Raw genomic sequence first — 26,277 nt, forward strand, 5'->3', positions numbered from 1 at the left:
AAAAACCAACAAATCAGTACAAGAAGCATGCAATTTAGAAATATGGAGGCAAACACCAGAAGATAGCTTAAAGAGTTGAATGTGGTTGTCCCTGAGCAGCAGAAGTTAGGAGTTTTTCATTATAAGCCAAGTATTATTTTTTATTTTTAAAATTATTCACTCATTACTTTAATAATCATTAAATTTAAATTTTAATGGCAATGCAGAAGTAGAGTAGTCAGGAAAAGAAGTTCACCCATTCTATCCAGAAAATCTCTCGGGTTACTAAATGTATCACCTTCAGCTTCTAGTTCTCAGCTTTGTGGGCTCAAAAATTTAATTTCATCTGCACCTAAAAAAAACACCTCTGAGAGAAGCAGTGAAAGTCAATCACACGCATGAGATAAAGTATAATAATTAGGATGAGGCCCACTATCCTGGTAACCAGCATGCTATGTCTGTAAAAATGGTTCATTCTTTTTCTATGGTAAAGCAACATGGTTAGGTAAATGAGAGTCTTTGGTTTCCACTAAGAAATGACTGAGAAGGTACAGAAGCCCATGTGTTTACCACAAAATCTCCCTCTAAGGAGAGATACCTAGGAAATTACATGGGTAGAAGGTTGCTTGGAACCAAAACTACACAAATGCAATGAACTGAATTTTAATGGCCTCATCCTAAATTGTCAGAATGATTCTGCAAGGCAGTGTTATTAACCATTGCCTTGAATATTCAGATTATTTTCTTATTCTAACAATAAGAAACCAATCCTCAGAAAATTAAATACTTTACCTAAGGCCTCACAGCTAGCTGGTATTTGAATCTAGATTGGTCTGATTAATATTTCTGTTGGGGTGCCTGGGTGGCACAGCGGTTAAGCCTCTGCCTTTGGCTCAGGGTGTGATCCTGGCGTTGTGGGATTGAGCCCCACATCAGGCTCCTCCTCTATGAGCCTGCTTCTTCCTCTCCTACTCGCCCTGCTTGTGTTCCCTCTCTCACTGGCTGTCTCTTATTCTGTCAAATAAATAAAACCTTTAAAAAAATAATAATAATATTTCTGTTGTATCACATTTCTTTCCCAAAATAAATAAGGAAATGGGTGATCCAAGGACTAACTCTTCTTAAGCATTTTTTTTTTCCTTTTTGCTATGAACAGGACTTTTAAACAAACCCATCTTCTAAATAGAGGGTTAAAAATGAAAGAAAACAGGGAGATTAATATTTAATGAATGCCTATTATGTAAGGCTTTGTGCTAGCAATTTTTCAATTCTTATCTACCTATTTTTAAAATAGTGTGTTTATTAAGTGCATTTATGAGTCTTTACCTATTTCTACATACTTTATTTATTACATGTAAACAGCAGTTATTTTGTGTTATTAAACCAGACTTGGAAATTTGCATTGCCATATTTTGAAATTTTGTAGGCATTTTACTTCCGTGAAGTTAATTGCATAAAAACATGTCCAATAGGTCTAATGTATCTCCAATGAGTAATGCCACAGTCATTTCAGAAAATGAAAATGGAAGTAATAACACATCATATTCTGTTACCACCATTGCTCTAAAGCCAGATTTTAATGAGCCCAACTCTATAATCTGCCTGAGCATTTATAGACCTCAGGAGGAGAACTCTACAGCTTCAGGCGAGAAGCAGCATCAGAGAATGTCTCTCACTAGTGCAAGAATGGTGCTGGGCTGGGGCGCCTGGGTGGCACAGCGGTTAAGCGTCTGCCTTCGGCTCAGGGCGTGATCCCGGCGTTGTGGGATCGAGCCCCACATCGGGCTCCTCTGCTGTGAGCCTGCTTCTTCCTCTCCCACTCTCCCTGTTCCCTCTCTCGCTGGCTGTCTCTATCTCTGTCAAATAAATAAATAAAATCTTTAAAAACAAAACAAAAAAAAAGAATGGTGCTGGGTATGACTGCTCTGCGGGCAAGCTCATCAAATATGCCACTTGCCGGGGGCACTGCCTGGGGCAGGAGTAGGGCTAGCCAAGTTTGCCATTAGATATCAAGAGGTGTGTAAAACCTATCAACTTTTCCCCATTTCGCTGTGAAGAAATGGAAAAGAATACAGTAGCCAGCAACTACACTGCCAGTACAGAATAGCAGCATCACATTTATAACATGTTTTTCTAGTGGAAATCCCACCATATACCTTGGGAAGGTAGGCAAAGGGTAGCAGGAAGGACAGGAAAAATAACAGTTAAGATGGTGCCAGAAAATCCACCTGCCGTCTCTCGATATGCTGAAAGTATGCCCAAGATGAGTAAAAGTAGGAGACATGAATCTGTTCTCTCCGATTATCTCAGTTCCTCTGAGCTTCTCAAGTGTGAGAATCAGATGCACTAAATAGAATTCTGGTACTCAGACACGGAAGATAGTTTTCTTACAACATGGCCCCTAAACAGAAGCCAACTCCTTCATCTGGTGCTTAACAGAAGAAAAAGTACCTTGTTCCAAAGCTGGAGGAAAAACTGGCTGAGTTGAGTTCAGCTGTGAGATGCTGTGGTGGCCTCTAATCTGGCATCATCCTAAAGGGATTTTGGTAGTAACTGGGACTATAGGCAACTTTTCCTTTCTCCCTGAGTTGAGAACATAACTCCAATTTAAGATATAACCCAGCTGTACCAGGTTCTAAGCAGTCTCAAGATGGGGGAAGCCATGAGTACTAGGCTAATCTAGTAAATGAGGAAGTCAGTAAGATTTTCAGGAGCTATTAGGACAAAAGTCATGGTAAGGATATCAGCTATTCGAATGCACACCTACAACATCATAAATCTGAGACTCACTCACTTCAAAGACCAGGAGTCCTATGCAGTCAGCAAACAGCAGGAGAGAAGTCAATTCCAAGAAAGGATTCAGATGTAATTCCTATTAAAAATAAGACTAAAGGTGTCTTGTGTCTGACATTAAACTTGGCAGTTCTGTATTTTAACTTGTGCTATAAAGCAAATGTCTCTTTCTTATTATTTTAAATATTCCCTAGTTGTATGGAAGTGTGATCTGATGAGTCTTTAGTTGTTTCTGAACACTTCATAGTAGGTTACAGGGGCAAGCGGGCTAGTCTAAAATTACACATTTGATTCCTATATATATAGATCGGGATGTGTAGTTCACCATTATGGGAACCTGTCTCTGCTTGGGGATGCATCTTTTATACATCCTCTTGACTAACCAGAAGTGAGGCAAATGCCTACTCAGGGCCCTTGGGATTGCTCGAGATACTGGTGATTTAATACAAGTGCAAATACATTAAACTGGAATGTAAGTATTTTGTTTCACAATGTAAAAGACATTCTTGTGGTAAAAAAGGCACATTTCAGTACTCACCTATAAAACCAAAAATACTGGCTATACCAAGTATTATCAGAGGAGTTTCTGCAACTCTCATACATTGCTGGTGGGCATGTAAAAATGGTACGGCCACTCTGTAAAACACTTTGGCAGTTTCTAATAAAATTAAACACATACTTACCATATAACCCAACAATTTCAGTAAGTATTTATCCAACAGAAGTTAAAACTTACATTCACAAAGGAATTTGTACGTGAATTTAGAGCAGCACTATTTGTAACTGCGAAAAACTGGAAACAACTCAAAACGTCCTTTCAGTGGCTTAATGAACTGTGGTACATCCATGTGGTGGACTACTACCCAGCAATCAGAAGGAATGAACTACCAGTACCCACACCAACAGAAATAAATCTCAAAGACATTATGCTAAGTGAAAAAAATCAGACTCAAAAGATCAAGACTGTATTATTCCAATTAGATGATATTCTGGAAAATGTAAAACTTTATGGTCAGGAAACAAATCAGTAATTGACAAGGGTCGGGGTAGGGGAAGGGTTTGACTACACAGGGGCAGCTCAACAAAATTTTGGTGTAGGGTATTGCTCTATACCTTAATTGTGGTGCTGGTCATGTGAGTATGCATTGATCAGAACTTACATAACTATACACCAAAAAAAGTAAATTAAAATTAAAAAAAAATGTGTGTGTGTGTGTGTGTGTGTGTATACACACACACACACACACACACACACACACAGAGCGAGCTCCACAAAGATTTGTTTAAAATGAAGAGACTGACAGATTCACCTAGCAGGTCAGCAGTCTGAATTTAGCTGAAAAGGTAGAAGTGGTTATAAGCAGAAGACTAGCAGACCCTAAGAAATATGGTGACAGGCGGGGGCCCAAGGAAAAGACTGTCAGAAGGAAATTATCTGTGACACAGTCTAGGCATGAGTACAGTCATGAAAACTGGAAGCATTTCTTTACTTGAGAATCAGCTCCAGTTTATTAAAAAAGAAAAATCATTTCAGAATTGCGTACTGATTCTGTCTCTGGAATAGAGGCATGGAAAGAATCTCCCATGTTATAAATGTGCGGAGACAAGTGAGCAAAACAAAATGTGCTTGGAACTGATTTTAAGTGAACTTTTCATTTTCCACAGCATTTCCATACAGTTGTTCCATATGAAAATAATTTTTAATAAAAATATTACGCAAACACAATATCTTCACAGAAAGAGGCCAATAATTAATTTAAAAAAATATGTTCTTCCCTTCCCTCACCCTTAGAGTGTTCTCTAATTCACTCGAGGACAAAGGGCATAGCTAATAAGAGAGGACAAGAAGGAAGCGGATTTCAGATGGGGACACAATCTGGGAGTCCAATACGACTACTGCAGGCTGATTATCCAAAGTAGGTGAATAATTAAGCTTGAAAGCCAGCTTAGAGATCATCTAAGGATCCCAATTGTTTTATAGATGAAAAAGACTGGCCCAGAAATATGAAGCGACTTGCCAAAGTCTCAGAATTCTTAAATTGTATAATTTAGTCTTCTGCCTCCAAGTCTAGTGTTTTTTATTTTTTGTTTTTTTCCTTTTTTCTACAAAACTACAATTTGCTGTTCTTTCCAAAGAAGGGAGGATACAGCCCCAAATGTACAATTTAAACATTTTATGACACAGTGGGGGGAAATATGTATATTTGGAAATTTTATTAAAGTGGCAAAATACAATCCTTTTTAAACAGTGTCCTTTTACTAATAACTATAATTTTGCAATTTTCAGAACTCAGCCAAATGAAAAAAATCCATTATTAGTTCTCAGACAGCATGTCTCTCTCTCCCCCGCCTCTTATAGGTGGAAAGTTGTATCAGGACAGAAACCAGACCAGAGTCATGGGCTCTGTGTCACATCTGCATACAGAAATAGATAGCAGGTTCTTCATTTAAATAGGTTATTGTTTGGTTTATTCCTAAGAAGGTTGCTCTCTGACTTTAACCTCTTCAATTAACTGTGTAACCAAATCTCAATTCTCTGTAAGCAGTGAGTCATCCATTTACCAAAAAAAANAAAAAAAAAAAAAAAAAAGTGTATTGTCCCAAAAAAAAAAAAAAAGGCAGACAAAGTTCCAAGAAATGGGGTAAGGGATTAAAGTCAGAGATGGCCCTGCCCTGTAGAAGCTGGCCTCCTGCCTTCAATTTGTGGTTCTTGGAGAGACTACTGAAGTTAGAAAGAGAGAGGGAGAAAGAGAGACAGAGAAAGGGAGAGAGGGACTCAGTCCAACTAAAAGATAATGGATTTTTTTCACTTGGTTGAGTACCGAAAACTACAGTTATTAGGTATAGAACATTGTTCCGAGCAGTTTGCAATATATAATTTTGGTTCATCGACCAAATGAATGCGTTGCTGATCAATCTATTTTTTGTTTGTTTGTTTATAGGCTTTTATACATGTTTCTCACAGTCCTCAGAAATCTGCAAGAAACTAGAGCATCATGAAAGGACTAGTGGCGGGATGGTGGAAGGGGGGAACTGAAGCTCAAGTTCTGAGATGTTCTTACACATCTGTTTGATTTATATTGTCTGTTTCGCCACAGCAGGATTTAAACTCTACATAAACAGCGACCTTGACTGTCTTGTTCACTGCCATTTCTCTAGGGTCTAACAATAACCAACCTTTATTTATAGAATGAATCAATTAATCAATTAATAAGGCAGAAATCTTTGATCAAGGGAAACTTCAGGTGTTTAGTACGTCTACATAAAAGATAATAAAAGTAAAGAAAAGTTTGTAAGGTTAACTAATATACAAATGAAAAATATTTTTATTATTATCATGTCTGGTTAAGCATATTCACTTTGAGACACATTGCACCCCATTTGCTTGAAGACACTAGTGACAGTTGACTAGGCCAATAATTTTAATACTCATTACATCACTCCAAGTATTAGTAATTCTAAATATGAAATCTCATGACATTTTGACAGAAGGCCACCTACAAATGTGTCTGAATTATACATGCAAACAAACCTGAATTAGTATCAAAGGCAAAGAAGATCTTTTTCTCAGAGGGCAAGGAGAGAATTCATACCAGTTTATCATTTAATACTTTGGCAAAGGTTTTTGCTGGAAGATTTTTAATGTTCTTTTCAGTATTCAATCAAACAACTGTCTGAAGAGGATGTTGTGATTTGGGTAATAATTTTCTCAAACACATTTACATCCCTAATTTCTTTTTGAACCAAGTCAATCAACATGCCATTTGGGATGCACCTGGAGGCAACTTGTTCGAGTTTTTTTTTTTTTTTTTTTTTTTCTGGAAAGTGAGAACTACTCAACATCCATTTGCACTTGAACTGCCTGTAAATACCTCCCAAAGTCCCTTAGCTGTATGCAGGAGAACAAAGGAAACAGCCATTTTCAGTCAGTGCTTTGTGATTTCTGTATTTCACAGCCTGGAGAATAGAATAGAGGATGCACTCCACTCTCTTTGGGGTCACTCTCTGGAATGGAGAGGAAGAGGCGGTTTTTTACATTTGCAAATGCCTTTCCTTTCAGTCTGCTGCACTTCGCCTGACAGCCCTGACAGCCCGGTCTGCATGCTTGCTGCCTTATCAGAGTTTCTCCTGGTTTTCCACTCAAGTGGCAAGTGAAAAGTGGGGAATATATCATACTCTCTAGGACTTCTTAAATGTTTAGCCCCCAAAATCCTCCTTTTCAATTTTATTACCTCTCTCCCCATTTACAACCAGTGTTCCCAGACCTTCGGCCAGACACTCATAGCAACAGGCTACATTGAAAGACTTTGAGCTCGGGCAGGGCCTCTTTTAAGGAGAGGAGAGGGAGGCTAGGTGGCAGGGAGAGGTGGAAATAAAAATATATACAATGCCTAAGCTGCTATGTTCATACAATAGGTCCTCGAGGACTAGGGAAAGAATGGGACTTTAGGTAGGGAAAGAACAGGGGCCCTAACAGGACTCTGAGGGTATTTCAGGTATACAGATACTGAGACAGAAAAAAAACAAAGACCAGGAAGAAAAATCAGACCACTATGCCCCAACCGCTAGGGCTGAAATGTTTGATGATAAATACATTGCGACCACAGAAAACAGAAAATGACCACAAAGGAAAACCACCAGGCCTCAAAGGAGAAGTTAACCATTAACCATTAAAGTTAACCATTAAACCATTAACTTTAACCATTTAAGTTAACCATTAAAGATGCTAACCATGAATCCTTCCTCAATAAAACATGTCATGGGAAGTTTAAGGCCACAAGTTTCCTGATCATTTTTAAATAAAAGAGTTCCAGTAAAAGCCCTCATTGGCAACCCATTCAGGACTCCTCTCACCCTGGAGAGCTTTCTGTTTTTCTGTTCTCACCATCACTTGATGAACTATCACTTCACTCCTCCGTGTCCATGAGATTCATTCTTCAACTCCATGAGACAAGAACCCTGTAACATCATCACTCATCATTTCATTCAGGAATCTTAGCAGTGTGCACCATGCCCACCTTTCCACGTCCGTCTCCCTCAGTCCACAGACACTATTTTCATGTTCAGCCAGCTCAGAACTTCTCTCCAATGAGTGTGCTCTGCACCTATCTCACGCCTGTGCTTTTGTTCACACTTGTCCCTCCCCATACTCACACCCACTCTAGCTCAGTCTCCTCCAATCCTATTCATTCTGCAAAAGCCATTGCAAATCTACCCAAACCCTTTATTTCTGATCCCCCATTCAGATAAAACAAGATGTCACGGGGATTATTTTTTATAGCTATGTGAGAAAATACTTGGCTAAACTTCTTGAGACATGGGGCATAATCCCAAGAAACAAAATGATGGTTATCCTATTCTTTCGAAGAAAGGAAAGAGAAAGATCTCTAGTAGGAGACAAGATAAAGACCTTGCCGGAAACTGCCAGTGGAGTTACCAGGTGGTTGCATAGCCACAGATATTTCAGGAATGGAGAAACCGACTGCAGGTTAAAGTTGTTTACATGGTGTGAGAATTGGTTTTTATGGCAACTTGGCTAAGCTCTAGTACCCCAGTTATTAAAAAACACTAGTCTAGGTGTTGCTGTGAAGGTATCTTGTAAATGTGGATAACATCTATAATCAGCTGACTTTAAATAAAGGTGATTACTTTTATTAGTGTGGTTGGGCTTTATCCTATCAGTTGAAGGCCTTAAGAACAAAAACAGGTTTCCTGGAAAAGAAATTCTGCCTCAAGATTGCAACGTTAACTCCTGCCTGGGTTCTAGCTTGTATACATGTGTGCGTGTGTAGATGTATGTATGTATGCATGTGTGTATATAATATACATATATTAGACATTACATACACACTTCATGTATACATTATATACATATGTTATGTACAGACATACATTATATATACATATATACACATTATATATATATTTGTGTGTATATATTTATGTGTGTGTATCTCTATCTCTATCTCTATCTATATCTATCTATATCTATATCTATAAAATGTAGGGAACCTTAAAGGACTCCATTTTAGAAAGGCTCCATCTCTGCTGTTTTTCTGCTAGGCCCCATTTATTCATGTTCTGTATTTTCCTCTGAATAAGCCAAAGAAGCTATTTTCTCACTTCAAGGGGGAAAACAAGGAAGTTAACTGTTCTCTGAGTTTTGTCCTAGACCCCAAACATGCAATAACATTTAAGAATGTTAGATGTCCCCGAACACATCCCAGGACTTTAGCTTTGAACAAACCTCAGTTGACACTGGCATCAATACCCCCTACCTTCCATGATTTATGGAATAACACCTACTGTTCCCCTGACACTCACCTTGATCAGACCCTACCCTGGATTCCTGAAGAATGCATACCCTGGGCACCTTTACAATATAAATCCCTAACTCTAAGCAATGACGAGACTCATTCTTCTTTCCTTTCCAAGTCTCCCAGACTCTCCATCTGCTATTCTCTACCTGTCGCCCACGCTATTCAATAAACTTTGCTTTCACATTCTATGGCTCGTGTTTGATTTCTATCCTGCGTGAAGCCAAAGACTCTCTTGGCCAGTCCTGTGGGATCCTCCTCCAGGTCCTGGGACCCAGACTACCTGCATCATATAGAATGTGTATATATATATTTATGTATGTATAATTGCACACATATGTATATAGCATTTATACACATGCATGTGTAACATATACATATGCAACATAGGTGTGTGTGTGTGTATATATATATATATACATACAATACACACACACACATACAAATATATGCAGTCAATCCTTAATTATTGGTGGATTCTGTATTTGCTAATTTGCCTACTCATTAAGATTTATTAGTAACCCCCAAACCAACACTCAAGATGGTTTTGCAATCACTCACAGACATCGTGCAGAGTAGTGAAAAATCTAAGCTGCCCAATGCACATGTTTTCATCTAAGGTCAAACAGGCAAATCTCTACCTTCTTTCAGCTCTTACGACTGTAAACAAGTATCCTTTTCATGGTCTACTTAGTGCCATTTTTTGCATTTTTGTGCTTTTATTGATTTTGCTGTTTAAAATGGTCCCTCAGCATAGTGCTAACATGCTGTCTTGTGTTTCTAAGTGCAGGGACGCTAGGATATGCCTTGTGGAGAAAAGACGTGTTAGGCGTGAGTTGAGTTCAGGGTTAATGAATCCAGTATATATATATTAAATAAGATGTCTTTAAAATAGAAACACACATTAAACAAGGTTATGTGTTGATCAGTTGAGGAAAATATTGCCAGTGTTGGCCCCAGGTACCAATCCTGTATTTCCTCTAGGACCAATGGTTCAGTATTTGCTAATTCAGTGTTTGCGGCAACTAACAGAATATAACTACTGTGCGTTGTGAATAACGAGAATCAACGGCACGTATGTATGCATAAATATGTAGCTATCTATCTCTTACTGATTCTACTTCTCTGAAGAACCCTGGTTGATACACATGGCTACCATCATCCATTGTCCCCAGTGCTCCCAGGAAAAACTGGTAGGGAATGGAGGAAACAAGAGAGAGAATGGGATGCCAGTCACAGAAGCAATTTCAGAGGAAGTCTCCTCCCTCTGTCACTGGCTATAGTCTCCCGGAGAGCACATAAATGCCCACGTACTTTCCACCCTGGTGGAATGCAGGGCAAAGCCTGCTGAGTGAAGCAGCCTCAAGCTAGAGGACAGAGAAGAAAGCCACTAATAGTTACCAAGGGGACCCTCTGTCTTTGTAAACCTCACCCTAGCACCTAGAAGTGTGTCCAGTGTAGAGTAAATGCTAAATAATGTTGAACACATAAATGATCCATCCTGCTGCATTTCACTAAGATTCACATGTACAAACAAGACAGAAAATCCACCATTCTCAGGAGTACTTTTTCATGCTTCTCCAGATCACAGCTGTTGAAAATATTTGTGAAAGGGAAGAGTTTTGGAAACGTCTTCATGGCTACTTGACAGATAATTTCTTTTATAGAACTATATGATAAAATTGAAGTTGTTGGTCTTTTGCCAGAAAATTTTTACAGCTTATCCTAACAAGACAGGGAAGAAGCCATACATGATCAATACAACTTAAGAGAAATACAAAATGTACATTGCCAAATCAAAAAACCCTTCCAATCTCTCACTTTCTGTCCTTCTTTTACATTAGTGCACATGCATGCGTGAGAAAAGTTACCATTTTTATAAAAAATTTTCTACACTCACCATAATATTCAAATGTAAGTAAGTCAATAAATAAATATCAAGGTATCAGGTTAATTTGATATTAAGTGCTATTAAGTGTCGTTTTCTACAAGGTGTCTACAAAGTAGGGAAAGGTATTTGTATGTAAAATGTGGTATCTGTAGGGATAATGTCTAGAAAGATACCTACATTTTGGAAGAGTCACAGTGATAATATTTAACTTCCTGAGCACAGAAGGCCTGCTGATTCTTCAAATGCTATGAATACGTTTTGAGGCAGTCAAAAAGGGCTTGATTACTCTACCAGACAGCTGAATTGCTCAACTGTCAGGGATAGGTCCCTATTACCAATAGAATCAGGTCCCAATTCCTTAGCATAGCATGTAAGATCTTTCACCAGTGGTCCCCAACCTGTCTCTCCAGGCATATCTCCTGCCCCTCCCCCATTCAATAGAGTTTACAATGGGGCCACCCAAATTATTCATGCTTCCTCCAGTGGAATGTGCCATGCTCTGGCATGCCTGCGTATCTTCCTCCTTCCTGTTTCTTCTGCCAGGCATATCCTTACCTTTATAGCAAACTCTTACTCACTCTTAAGCAACCACCTCAAATAAGCTGTGAAGCAACCCCTGATACTCTTACTTCAAAGTAGGTAAGTCAAGCCTACCTCTGTGCTCCCAGAGTTCCTTGCATATCCCACCTGGTAGAACGTTTATCCATATTGTATTTTAACTCTATGGTGTCTGAGCTAGCTATGGACAAGGAGTCTTATTTATTTATCTTTGTTTCCTACATGGACTGGCACATGACAAGTTTTCAATAAATTAATTATGGATAACTATTTTAGTAACAGTGATGATATGAAATCTTTGGACAACTGTACATAGTAAATGAATTATTTGTTATCTTAAAGATAGTTAAAAGCACTACAGAGCAAATAAATAAAAATCAAACAATCAATCAAAAAAGTCTCTCCTAGGAGGAAATAAGCATTAACAGGTGAACTCCAAAAAAGAGTGGAGAATGACACAATAAAAATGTTAATCTAGGTACTTAAATATACTAAAGGTTTTGTCAAAAGGGGAATTTGGAATGAAGGCTTAACCTGAGCCTTGGACAAGAAATTACTTCCCAGAATTGAGCAGATGCTAGAGGGTGAGGCCAGCATCCAGAAATGGAAAGAAGCACAACCTGACCTAGATTCTATATAGAGAAAACTGTATGGGGATAGGGGAGGATTCTAACCAAGTGGTCTGTGCCTGGGAAGTTCAACATGACATGAGGGGTTGGCATTCCAGTAGGTAGGAGTAGCCTGGAAATGGGTGGTGTAGAGCAGGTAAAACTCGGAGGTCAGCCAGTCAGGTGGCTGACAGACATCAGTAATCTCTGGAAACAGGGCCCCAGATCTGAGGCTACAAGTCAAGGGTAGGACTCTAGGTCCTAATAAAGGCTGACATTGCTGTCTTAGTGAGACAGGAGTACCAAGCGTCCTATCAAAACAGAAACTGCATGGGGCGCCTGGGTGGCTCCGTCCTTAAGCAGCTGCCTTTGGCTCAGGTCATGATCCCAGCATTCTGGGATCAAGGCCCGCATCGGGCTCCCTGCTCAGCGTGAAACCCGCTTCTCCCTCTCCCACTCCCCCTGCTTGTGTTCCCTCTCTCGCTGCCTCTCTGTCAAATAAATAAATAAAATCTTAAAAAAAACAACAACAAAAAAACAGAAACTGCAGCAACAAGTAAGAAGACAAGAATATAAACTCTGGAATTAGAGTATATGATGGAAGTTATATCAAAGCACACGCCTCAATATGATTGCCAACTCAGGGCACATTGCCAACTTAGAAATGTCATCAGGGTTAGTGAGATGCTTAGTCATTGGAGCTCCTCACCAAGGGCTCCTAGAGTTGCCCGAACCAAGCATAGGACTGGCCCTAGAGCTGCAGCTCAACTAAACATGCTTTGGTGAATCAGGAATTTAGGTGAGGAGTTAGAAAAGAGGCAGGGAGCCAGAAAGGTCAGCATAGATTTCAAAGAAAGGTGATAAGGGCACTTGCAGGGAAGGCTGGTTGCTTTGTGCAACATGCTAATGAATATTTAAAATATGCAAATGTAAAGAAATTGGCAAAGATGATGTGTGATGAAAGGAAGAAAGGAGGTCCAACCTCCCAGATGAAGTCAAGGGGCTGAAGAGCAAAGAGGCTTTGAGTTGTTGAGAAATGGGAGGGAGAAAGAAGTCCATCAAAGAGAAGATGAGTTGATTCATAGTTAAGCAGCTCTGAAATGATACATCAAAGACTCTAGAAAAGAGGAGAGGAGATAAGAAAAAAAAATCAAGGGCGGAACGTGAAGAAAAGGACCCTAGGACAAGCTAGTACAGCTTATTTTGATACCACTTTATGCCCCAGTAGATAATCTGATCCCATATAAGATATGTTAAGCAGGATTATACAAACATAATCAGCTTTCATCATGAAAATATTTTCTGGAGCTTATTTCATTAAGCCAGCTTGATTCTTTGATCAATTTTCTATACAGGGCAGTTAATTCTTTTTTTCCATTTTTATCTTTAATGTAACTGAAATTACTTTTATTGAAATTGATTTTTTCCAACTTAAATATTACTCTCAAACTATGATTATTCTATTGGATTTCTTGAAAATTTTGTATTTTCCCAATTATAACTTCTGCTATTTCGATTTTTCTTTAGAAGCTCTTCTAACAAACTCAATTTTCCCAGGTCAAATTTGACATGTCTAAATTTTGTTAAGAATATTCTGATAGCAGATTTTATTCTGGTAACAGATTTTAGTGATTCATAAACCTTATGTGAAGTTTTTGCCTTTTTAGTTTTATTTTATGATCACTACTTATACTTACTCTAATTTTGTGTAATCTTTCCCAATGTGCTTCTTTCATAGATTTTTAATCTTTTAACAATTTTTATAATGTATAGTTTTTATCATTTGAAATTTTATTTTGTGATATTTTGACCAAAAATATTCATTACAATATTTACATAATGGAGTACTCTGCGGAAACTAACAAAAAGAACAAGGTGTCTATGAATGCTATTATTGTGAAAGAAAAAAAGAATGTATGTACTATGCTAGCTTTTCCATAAGGAAAAAGGAATACCCGTAATATACATAAACACACACATATTTACTATTTTTTGGATAAAGAAACACAGGGTAAATAAACCAGAAACTAATGGCAAAGGTTATCTACATGAATGTGTAAATGGGAGTGACACTTCTCTGAGTATACATTTCTTATATACTCTTCTGTTTTGAACCATATACACGTATTGCCTATTCAAAAACTAAAAGAAAAAGACTGGGGAAAAAAACTCATAATGAATCCAAACAGTAACAAATGAATCTAACAAATAATCACTCATAAAAATATTCATAAGTTTGTATTTAATTACAAGGTTATTTATTAGAAAATTAGGAGTCAATTTTTTTTTCCAGATGGTCTACAAATATCTGGTGAATTCTCTTCTCTTGCATGCTTTTGTTCCCTTTGTGGGGCTATGTGCTAATTGTTTGTGCTACTGGTAGACAAGCAGAAGGGAGAATGTAAAAGTCCTTCAGCGATGTACACAGTTCAGTTCAGTAAATGTGTCTGAAAAGAATCTATGCTCTCATAATGGGGAGAATGACTAGCCTAAGATTTCCCCCAAACAGAATAAAATGGCAGAGTGTCTGGGTTGGTGGGGGATTCACCTGGTACCCAGCCAGGAACAATCTCTGAGGTTTGAAGGATATATCAGCTTTGATCTTAGGCATAGCCAATGAAATCTATTAGCAACAAAAAGGAGCGACGTTATGAAACTTTATAATAAAGACAAAAAAGTAAAGTAATTTTCATTTCAAGAATAAGAAGGGAATAAAAGACAACACATTGACCTCAACAGCAAAGACCTTTTGAAGGGGCCTCCTGAGGACTTGGGGGGAAGGAGTCGCAGTTGCTAGAAGGGACTTTCTGGGACTGTACGTCTAGTCTAGGCTGTACAATCTACTTACGATTGGAGATAAGCACACTTGATCTCATAAAACCTCAGATATTTTGGTCGGGAAGGAAATCACAGTGAAGGAACAAAACGGGACTGCTCATCTCTGGATGGTCTCGGAGAGAGAAATCCCCCGCCTCTCACCAAGCGGTACCTGTGAAAGAGTAACTCTGACCAGCTGTGAGGATGAGCCCGGCCTGTGTAAATGGGTTACCAGGTGAGGGTTAGGTAAGAGGAAAGGTAGATTCTCCTGTGAGAGGACCCCCAAATTTTGTTCAAGATCTAGGTTTCAAGAATCCTCTACACAGCCCCATTTTTTATACATTAGTCTTTATGTTAGCTGCATCTCTACTTGCAAAGTTTAGTGCAAACTTCCATGTTTTAGGCATTTATTGTAGGACCTTTTACTACTACCAATGCTTTCATGCAATGACCCTCTCTTGAACTTCACATGTATTGATTTTAAATTTATTCCATAATAAAGCTCCTAACTGTAGAGGATCAACTACAATATTATTCCCGTTTTAATCGGAGGATTGTGTAAATAGTGCCTGGTTTGCACTGAAACATGGATTTCTGCTTTCTTCTGAAGTTTCAAACTACTAAATAGCCACACTCTCTGGATCCTTTCTAATGGTTTCATCCATCAGGGCCACTTCTCCCCATAGCCTTTTACATTCACAAGCTGGTTTTTGCTTTTGTTTTTAACACAACACTGGTGATTGGCTGTCTAGCAGGCAAAGTTATGTTCATGCTGTAAACGTTAATTTGGAAGCTCAGACAGAGCCTATATATACCAAATTGCTGGAATAAAAAAAGTACTGGGCAGTGTAAAATGTCTCAGTATCTTTAATTAGCCTGCAGACATATTTCAGTGCACAGTTTATTATATATAACTGGATGCTCAACTCTTGTTGAAATTATTGCCTTTAATACCGGATACTTTAGGGATGGTTAACAAATTACGTATTGAAGAAAACGACCTTGTGTGCCAGTCATTTCACCTTCTACTTCTTTAAGTGACGAATTAAAACAATTATATTTAACCCTTGGGCAAACAATAAAATGCATTAGAGATTGTTGGAACGATATGTGCAATCAAGCTCAACTATTACATTTTACATGTAATTAGTGTGCCACTTCAAAAATACCAAGAGCCAAAATGTAGTAAAAAATCATAGAGATATGGAGAGAGAATTCGGTTCTGGAAGATTTCACAATCAGTTTGGTTGATCCAAAATGAAATGTTCTTTTTATCCTAACTTAAAATTCTACTCCTACCATCTTAAAAAAAAAAAAAAGTGTAATTAACATCTTAAAACAAAAATTAACAGCTTAAAGAAACCAGTATAATTAACAATAGTTCATGGGTTATCCAGACCTCTTTGGCTTTCCTTTTTTAGCCTACTGCCAGTCTTTTATTGATATATGACTATTTGCTACCTTCCACTGAAAGTCATTTAAAAGCCATATCATGGAGAAGAGCCAGAAAGAAGAGCAATGTTAATGTGAGCTGGGACCTTCCCCATGCAAATGCTCCCCTGCCTCCTAGGAAGTCAAGAGATATGGAGATGTGTGGGTGACCTGGAGCCAGCAAAGAGGTACAAGAAAGCAAAGGAATAGAGAAAGAAGCAGGTGGCCATCCAGAAATGAGCAAGGAATGCTCCATGATGGGCATTGTGAGGAGAGTCCCTTCAAGTGCAAACCATACGGCCATTTACACACTATTTGATGGAAAAGGGCTCAGAAGTCATTACTGTGAAAAATCATTCAGTGATGTGAACCCTCAGGCTTGGCTGGTATATTGGAAGTCATGTCGAAAAGAAAAAGTATTTGAAGAGGTATTTCATATTCTCATCAACGTTCTAAGCACGGGAATTTTATTTTTGATGGCAAGTGTAAACTAACCTGAGTAGGTGGCCTTTGCAAATTCTTCGATGCTTTAGCTCTGCAGCAGTCCCCAAAGCAACATAAAATTACTCTCGCCCCCAATTTTTTAAAAATGCAAACACTTCACCACATGCTCTATGAAAAGTCTTCTTGTCCACTGGGTAGACAGATGTGAGTGTGAGAAAATTTTGAAATGAGACAAGTAACTAGCATGAGGATAAGGGATCCATCATAGTGTTTTATGCGTGCATGTTTCTTTTTACTTTGAGAATCCATTTTTGAGAAAGTAACCAGCAAATAACACTTTGAGTAAAAATGGCCAGTCTGATCTACGCTTTTTAACTCTCTGAACCTTTTTTCTACCCTACAGTCTTGCCTCCAGGTACCACATAGAGAATGTGTTTTTGCTCCAGACAGAGGGAGAGCCAATCTGTCAGCCAACCTGTCAACATCCCATCCAAGTAAGAGAGCATGCCCAGCATAAAGACAGATAAAACCCGGTGGGAATCCTAGATTTTGTTTTACCATGAGTTTACACTGATGCCTTATACAACCAAAACAACAAACTGCCTTGTTTCAAAGTCTGGAATTCCAGGATGTACGTGTCACTGTCTAATCTCACCTATGACTTCTCTTTGACTAGTTTATTTAGAAGAAACTGGTCCTCCCTCTTATTGTAATAATGAATTTTTACTTAATGTTTCAGCTGACTTATTTCCCTTACCTTACTTTTGGGGGTTCTGATCTCTCTTCATCTTGACCAAGTACTGGCCTAAGGCAGAGTCTAGAGGATGGAAGCTCTCAGACAAATCAAGACAGGTCAAAGGCCATCTCCAGCTTTCAAGTTTATGTATTAAAAGAATGGCATCCTTTATTGTTTCTGCTTCCCTGAAAACCAAAATAATTGGAGATGAAGAGGGGAAAAATGCAGTGAAAGAGAAGCAAAGGGCCAGAGTATACAAAGTAGGGGCTTTACTCAAGCCCTAGATCAGGAAGTAATTAGTCCAATACTCTTCGGTGGAGTCTATGGACATAATAGAATCTTTCCTTAGATCACTAAGTTTTTGGGGTGGTTTGCTATACAATAACAGTAACCATAACACCTTCCAAACCACTCCAGGTATTATTCAAGATATGTTCTAGTTCATGGAAAAGTCAGAAGAACACCAACTGAGAGCAAACGAACTGTGGGAACTGTGAGGGTACATACTGGCTGAAAATAGCCCAGGCCACCACACTTTCTTTCTAATTTTCATTATCCTGGAGGTTTTGGAATCATTTGCTTGACTTTTTTTTTTTTTTTAAGTGTCCTTACAAACCTTGAAGGCATCCTTTAACAAAATAGCTTACTTTTGTCTGTTGAAACTTTATGTAAATGGAATCATATTGTATGCGTTCTCTTGTGCCTTACTTCTTTTGCTCAATATGGGGTTTATTTAAGTAGCTTACTTCTTAAAAGGTCAGGTGAGATTTACCAAAGCAGAATAGTATAGAAAAACTGAGTCCAACTCAGTACCTCATAGGATATGGGATAGGGAAAAACTTCACAGTTTGTGCCTTCTGAAGGTTCGTTCATGCCTTCCGTTGTTCTAGCCTTCCTTCATTCTTTCAACACTATTTACTCAGTGGTTAACTTGAGCCAGGCTCTGCTGGGAGACAACCATGATAAAGTTCTGTGCTTTCATGGGGCTTACATTTTAGTAGAGGGAGATAGATAATAGCCAGACCAATGAATTTATAGATGATGGACTATAACTGCTAAAAAGAGGAAGAGGGGGAGAAAAGGAGGAGAAAGAAAAAACCAGAGTAAGAGTTTATGCTTACAGAGTGACAGAGAAAGAGGCTGCCCCTCTCGTTCCCAGCCATGGTTTATCTTCTAGATGCCTCTGAACATCACCTCCTAATCCCTTTTCAATCTCAATTCTCCACACATGGAATTCCAAACTGTTTCATCTCAAAGCTTCACCCCTTTCTCATTAAGAAAAGAAAGCTTACTTTGCTTTTTTAATTTTGCCAGCATTGGAGCCTTGATCTTCAACCAAATACTAAGGAAGTCTTTTCTTAGAGTTTTCAGGCTCTGAGGAAGGGTAAGTGGTTCTCCTCCCTTGAGATGCAGAAGACACTCAACTCTCAAAGGTCACAGCTGGGTTCGTCCCTAGTTTACTCCAAGGCAAACACATCTCACTAGAGCAAACGTTAATTGTCTTCTAAACACAACAGTTTAGTCTTCTATGAGGAAATCATGTTTCACTTTGTAACATGGCCTTGATGGCCCTGCTTGTGAAACAACAACCCAGGACTCATTACGGTAAGAAGCATGTGACTACTTCGTGGGACTTTTTGAATTCCCAGGGAATTCAATTACTTGCGAATGGATGGAAAAATCTCCAAGTACTTTTTGATAGCCCCTGGGAAGAGAGGTCATAATTTACCTCCCCACAATCTTAGGTGAGAAATTTGGGCATAATTCCAAATGTGAAAGAGATGAAAGGATTGTTTTTAAAAATCAGGAGACAGGAATCATCATAGCTTAACTGTGGGATGACTCTTAGAACAATGATAAGATGTGATAACAATAATAGTACTAACGAGAACAACAATAATAATAATGGAGTAGAGAAAACCAGTCAGAAAATGACTTCAGGTTTCTAGATGGGAAGCAATGAGCTCTGAACTGAAGTAGTGGGAATTAAGTAGGAAAAATCAGAGACAGATTCAAGGCACACTGCAGGAAAAAGTTACAGAGCTTGGCAACGAATTGAATAGTAGGGCACTGAGAGAGGCTCATTTTTCATGTTTGGGACCATATGAAAAGGAATAAGACGAATAAGAGTATGATTAGGCCCAGGGTGGTGTGATAGGAGAGGAAAGTCAGCTGCGAACATGAAGTCTCAGATGTTCACAGAGATCCTATACCGTGTCAAAGTTCCTCAATCCTTGAGTCAAGGAAGACTTCTCAGAAGCGGTGTGGAAAGAAGTTAAGAATGTGTGCCCAGGAATTAGGCAGATGTTGGTTTGAATCTGTCCCCGCTCCTTGCAGCTTGTGTGCCTCTTGGCAAGTTACTTTCTCTACTCAGCATCTTCATCTGTAAAATGAAATTAATATACCTCCCTCATAGGTTTAAGTGGGAGGATTAAATGAGAAAATTTAAGTAGACCACTTTTAATATTTCTTGGCATACAGTAAATGGTATATACAATTTATAAACCTTACTCTTTGTTCACTGCTTTATTCAAACTTACTTAAAATAAGGACCCATATAAAAACTCTACATTATTCTTATGGAACACAGGATTACTTCCTCTTTGTTCTCAAGATTGGATTTAAGCTTGGTGGTGGGTGACAGCTTGCCAACTCTTTCCTGTAGTGATGAGACAACTTAAGAGTGTTCGGCAAAACTCTTTACCTATAGAGCTCAGGAGATTTTTGTAACATTTTGCACTTTGTAATCATGATGAGAATTATGCATCAATTCATCACACTTTTATATTCTAAACCTTACTCAAGATGATTTCAGTTGAACGGGTGCTTATCAACGTGATGATCTAAAAAGAAGTTATCTTGCGTGTGTGAATAAGGAGTCCCCTCCCTGGTGGGTGCACAATAGCAAATCAATGTATTGTGTGGAGGTGTGAACAAACAAGGTCTATCAGAACCACTGAAACACTCCCAAACCTTATTAATGAATGTAATACCCAGACGTTTGCTTTTGTGCTACTATAAATAAAATGTCTACTTTAGAACACAGTATTAATTACTTAAAGTATAAATGTCTCCTTAGATCCTTAAAATTACATGCATACTGGGCAAATGTCACATCGTTCATAAAGACTTTAAAAAGAACATTCATTCATTCAACATCTGTTGAGTACAGATCCCATGGAAGAAAGGAAACAGACCTAGGGGAATCTGACAAAGCTCACCTTGAAATTTGGCTCTGCCACTTTCCTAGTTAGATTCCCATATTTCTCTGATTCTAGTTCTCCCCTTTACAATGGAGATAATAAACCCACCGTGTTAAGCTGGTGTGAGCATCAAATACTTAAATGTGTTCCAAGTGCCTAGAGCCATGCCTACATTAAATAGAATTTATTAAATTAATTGATATTTTGATATTATTAAATTAATATAATTGCTGACCATTAAATATTGTTCAATAAATGGAAATTGCAGCTACCATTATTACACATGTTAAGTACTATACTACATAGGAGACAAGTACACTGTCCCTGCCCTTCAGTGGCTCAAATCTTAACAGAGAAATGCATAACCCTCTCCATGATAATATAAGGTTGGTCCCAAGCACTGAAAATTAAGAAACTCAAGTAGAGTGCATTCCACAGACTTTAATCTAAAACATATGAGCTTCTTGAGACTGAGCTTGTCCTAGAATTCAAATTATGTTTAAGAAACTCAGGTCTATCAAAGAATGATTGATTTATAAAGACCAAATTGGAAATAGTTTCAGCCTTCAACAAGTGCTACCCACAAAGGATTTCCTAGCTAAGATCTTACTGAATAATGACATCTGCCTGTGGTTTAGACAAGGAGAGAGTCTGTTACAATGCCTACTGGTGGGATCATGTAATTCCATCTCTCTTCCAAAAAAACTCCTCTATGTTTTAGCCATTTCACTTTTTTCTTCCTGCACATTCGACCCTGCAGTAGTGTAAACATAATTATACAAGTCCTATGTACATGTAACAAAGCCATAAAAGTTTGAGGCATTGCTTTTTTATATATTACAAGCCCGACATTTAATTAGATGTGCAATAGAGTACTAAGTAAATACTAAATATTAATTCTCGCATTTATCATTAAGCCCCTTTTTAATGGAAAAAAGGGAAATTATTCACCAAAAAACCATAATATAGCTCATGTTCCATTCTCTATATAAGGAAACAAAGTAATAACTCATGGTGTTAATATGACATTAAAAGTTATCATTCCTCTTTGAAAACATCTGTTGATAGCTCCAGCGTAAATACACTGAAACGTTTTTCAGAAAGTATATCTTATAAATAATTAAGAAGTAATGTCTATTTGCTCCATTTCAAAAGAACTGGGAAGTGCTTTGTTATTACCAACCACCTCTACTACGGCAAGTAGAGGTCTTAATTCTAGGAGAGCACTACATTCATCTACGTGTCAAGGACTGCTCTAGGCCTTAGAGGTTAAAACAGTTGAATGATATTTGATTATCCAAGGACTTCTGTAGCATGTAAGGAGACAGACATGCTCAGGGGTAATTTTCATACAAGGCTGACTGTGTCCTTCGTGTCCATATAGATGAGTATTCACTTGAAATAAATCCACTCATTTTGGATGACACCTTTGTAGCTATTATTGGTCTACATGTTAATGAAACAAAGCTTTCTACACATTTTTACATAGGTTGAGACATTTTAGAAATGAACACTCATTTACATTTTTAGTGATTCAAACTGAAGTATCTATTCTCTTTAGATTTTTTGTGCTTATCTACAGTATTATATTATCAAGTATTCTACCATTCACCCCACTACTATACGTAAGAAGGAAAAAAATTACCTGACTTAGCATTAAGTTTCCTGAAAAAGTCTCAAGATGCTTTTATAGCATCATTGGGCTGAATGCTAAGCTTTTTGTCATTATATTTTGAATACCTGAGGAAAATGTGTAGACTGAGAAAAGGAGAGTGAAAAAGATTGGGAGGGATTATAGACTCCCCAGGGACTTAGAAAATCTTGTTGTATTCCTGTTTCAGATACCAGTTTGCTGTGTGATATTGAATCCTTTGGCTTTTGTCCCTCTGTTGAAAAATGAGGAAAGGAGGGTGGCTCTTTGGCTTCTGAAACTCTGTGATTCCAAGGACCTTAATGAGAGAAATGATTCCAACGATCTTAATGAGAGAAATGAGAGAAAGCCCCTCCCATCACCTCAAGGCTTTCTTCAGGTCCTATTAGGAAAGTTGTGCCCCAAGAGGATGACGGAAAGTGACAGACACTTTGACTTCTTAATAATTTTCTTAAAGTGCTTCTCAAGTGAGAAAAATAGAGGAAAGATAACTTCTGGATATTGGTAGCTGGATATTGTTATTTGTTAACAAAACAAGTAACTACTTAATTGTATATCTCAGAATCAAAAACAAAAGATGCCAGCATCATAGGAGTGGTAGTGCCCAGATGAAAGTCTCCCTCACAATCCTTTATTAAAAAGCCCAGACAACAGGGAGTGCAGTCTGGAACTGAAAGCTTCCAATGATGGTTAGTTTTAGGCCACAGTAACCACTTATTCGATCAAACACTAATCTAGTTCTCCTATAAAGGTATTCTGCAGATGTGGTTAACATCTACACTCAGTTTTCTTTTATTTTTAAGATTTTATTTATTTATTTGACACAGAGAGAGAGCGAACACACAAGCAGGGGGAGCAATAGAGGGAGAGGGAGAAGGAGGCTCCCTGCTGAGTGGAGAGCCCAATTTGGGGCTCGAATCCAGGACCCCGTGATCATGACCTGAGCCCAAGGAAGATGCTTACCCAGCTGAGCCACCCAGATGCCCCTACACTCAGTTGATTTTAAGGAGATTCTCCTCAATAATATGGGTGGGCCTCATCTAATCAGTTGAAGGGACTTAAGAGCAAAACTGAGGTTTCTCTGAGAAAGAAGAAATTTTGCCTGTGCTCTGCAGTATTAGCTGCTACCCAAGAGGTTCCAGCTTGTTGGGCCTGCCCTATGGATATCAGACTTGTCCAGCCAGACCCCACAATTGCAGAAGCCAACTCCTTGAAATCAATCTCTCTCTCTCTGTATACACATGTATACACAAAATATATAAAATATGTGCTACATAAATGTTTTCTCTCTTTATGTGTAATATATAATATGTGTGTGCTTTTATCTTATCTGTTCTATTTCTCTGGTAGAATTCTGATCCATACACCTCTGATAAATACACACACACACACACATACATATATAATACATATTATATATATATATCATATACGTACATGTACACACATATATATCATGTATGTACATGTGTATATACATATAGGTGTATATACATGTATATACGAATATATATGTATATATGTACATACATATAGGTGTACATACATATGTTTATTTGAACATATCTGAAGGTATATTACTCATGGAAACAGTTTTCAACCTTGATCTTGTGAGATAAAACCATCAACTTAGAACAAAAGCTAACACACATATAGTAATTAATACGTGTCAAGTTTATTTTACACAAATTGATTTATTTAATGCTCTTTTCAACTCTGTGAAAACGGTATGTCTGTTATCCTGTTTTACAAGTAGGGAAACTAAGCCAGAAAGAAGTCAGGTGGCTCACCAGAGGTACGTAACTGGTAAGAGGTAGAATCATGATTCAAACTCAAGGAATATGGCTATAGAACCAGAACTCTTAACCACACTGTTATGCTGCCTCTAGGAACCAGTCCTGAATTTCTCCCACAGATTACAAAATGACACTGTAGAATTAAGAAGTCTAGAACAGCCAACTTCAGATTTTGATTTGGTTGTTGGAACCAAATCCAGCTAGGTCTCTGATCTCTCTGGTTAACTCCAAACTTATCAAACAGTGATCTGAAATCTATGGTAGGAGTAGGGATGCACAAAGTAGATGAGAAGAATCCTCAGCCAATAGGAGTGGGTGCACTTCAAAAACCATTGCTGATAAAAGCACATCTCTGTTTATCTACCCATGGTTTTTGTTAATATTAGCTACCAAATCAGGAGCAGCTATGGTCTTTAAGGATGTTTAGACTGGCCTTTGAAAAAGCAATGTTAATTGCTGCTATGTTTGAAGAGGTTACCATTACTTAATAGGTTTTAGAATTTTTTATTTTCCAAAACTTCCCCACAGAAGTTGAAGGAAGTTAACTCTCACAATTAAGTATCATTTTAGGAAAAGTACAGCCAAGAGGTCAGCTGTGGTTGGGGTTTCCTTGTCAATTAAAATCCAGATGAGACTGGTTGGCCCCCAGTTTACATCTCATAAGCAGTCCAAATTCCTCCTCCAAGACTTCCCAGACAGTCTCTGTTCTTAGGATCACCTAAGTGTTGGAACTCCAGTTTCTACTTTATTAGATTAGTGCATAGACTCTCACACCATTCTGCCCATGCTATTTTGTTTCCTTAACACAATCAACTCAAACAAGTATTTCAATCCTCCACCATAATTTTCATACGACTTGGTGGGTGCTACTTGTCCTCTCCACCAAGAAAAGCTGCCTATGACTTCAAAATGAGCAACAGAAAATACTGAGATTACTGTGTGTCCTTTCAGTGAAGGCCTAGGCAGGTCTAGTGGACCTCTAGGGATTACCTGATTTCATCCAGGTATGCACCTCTGATTATCTTTCTATTAACTAGGCTGTTTTACAACTCCCTTAAGGTTGTAAAAAACTGATAGTAATGCAAATGATTCTTGTCCAAAGCAGTGGGAATGAATTGTGCCCAGTAAAGATACAATTCATTTCTGCTTTATAGAAAAGATCAATCCCAAACATACGATGTTACTGCTCTGTAAGAAATTAACCAGTTTTATATCTATTAGCAAGTTCTTTATGGCATTCCTGATTTCATATTTATCAACGTTCTTCACATTCTCAATGAACTAGTCTTAATTCATAGTTTCCTGCATTAATTAATGAGTTGAATAAAATCCTTGACATACGTTCATTTTATATTTGCATGAGAGCCGTATTATTAACTTTTGAAAATTACACTAGACCATTCTGACCATTTAGGAATTTACATTGAAGAAACATAAAAGATTTTAAATTGAATATTAAGCATCTTCCTTAAAAACTCCTCTGGCTATTTCCATCAATTCAGGTTCCAACTTCCAACCATGTTGTTAGACGCCTGTTTTTTTCTGCTTCCCTCCATCTCTACACAAGGCACTTTCCAATATGTACCCTGCTCCCCATTAGCAAAGAAACTTCAGGAATTATTCTTCAAAACAAAGATCTTTCCTCGATAAGAATACTGGTACCAACTTTATCTTGGAAGATATATCGGTAAGCAAGACTGGAGATGATCAAAAAGGAAAACAAACCAGAACATCAACTTTTTTTTATAGATGAAAAATCTGAGGCCCAGAAATAATTTGTTCACATATATTAATTAATTCATTAAAGAAAATATGTTTTTTCTGTAATATGTGAAATTATTTTACACTAAATTAGAAAATTCAAATTAAATATTAAAAAGGACTTATTTTAGTCTCATTAAATCTTTTCTAATAGGATGAGGGGGGAGTTTTAATCAAATAAAGTGCAAATTAAATTCAGGGATCTATAGTGATATTTGATCCAATTGTAAATCGGTTTGTCAGAACTGAGAAAGTATCTTCTTAGGGAGGAAAATGTCATTAAGTGCTCATG

Source organism: Ailuropoda melanoleuca, chromosome 2 (assembly GCF_002007445.2).
Source record: "Ailuropoda melanoleuca isolate Jingjing chromosome 2, ASM200744v2, whole genome shotgun sequence".
Lineage (NCBI taxonomy): Eukaryota > Metazoa > Chordata > Mammalia > Carnivora > Ursidae > Ailuropoda > Ailuropoda melanoleuca.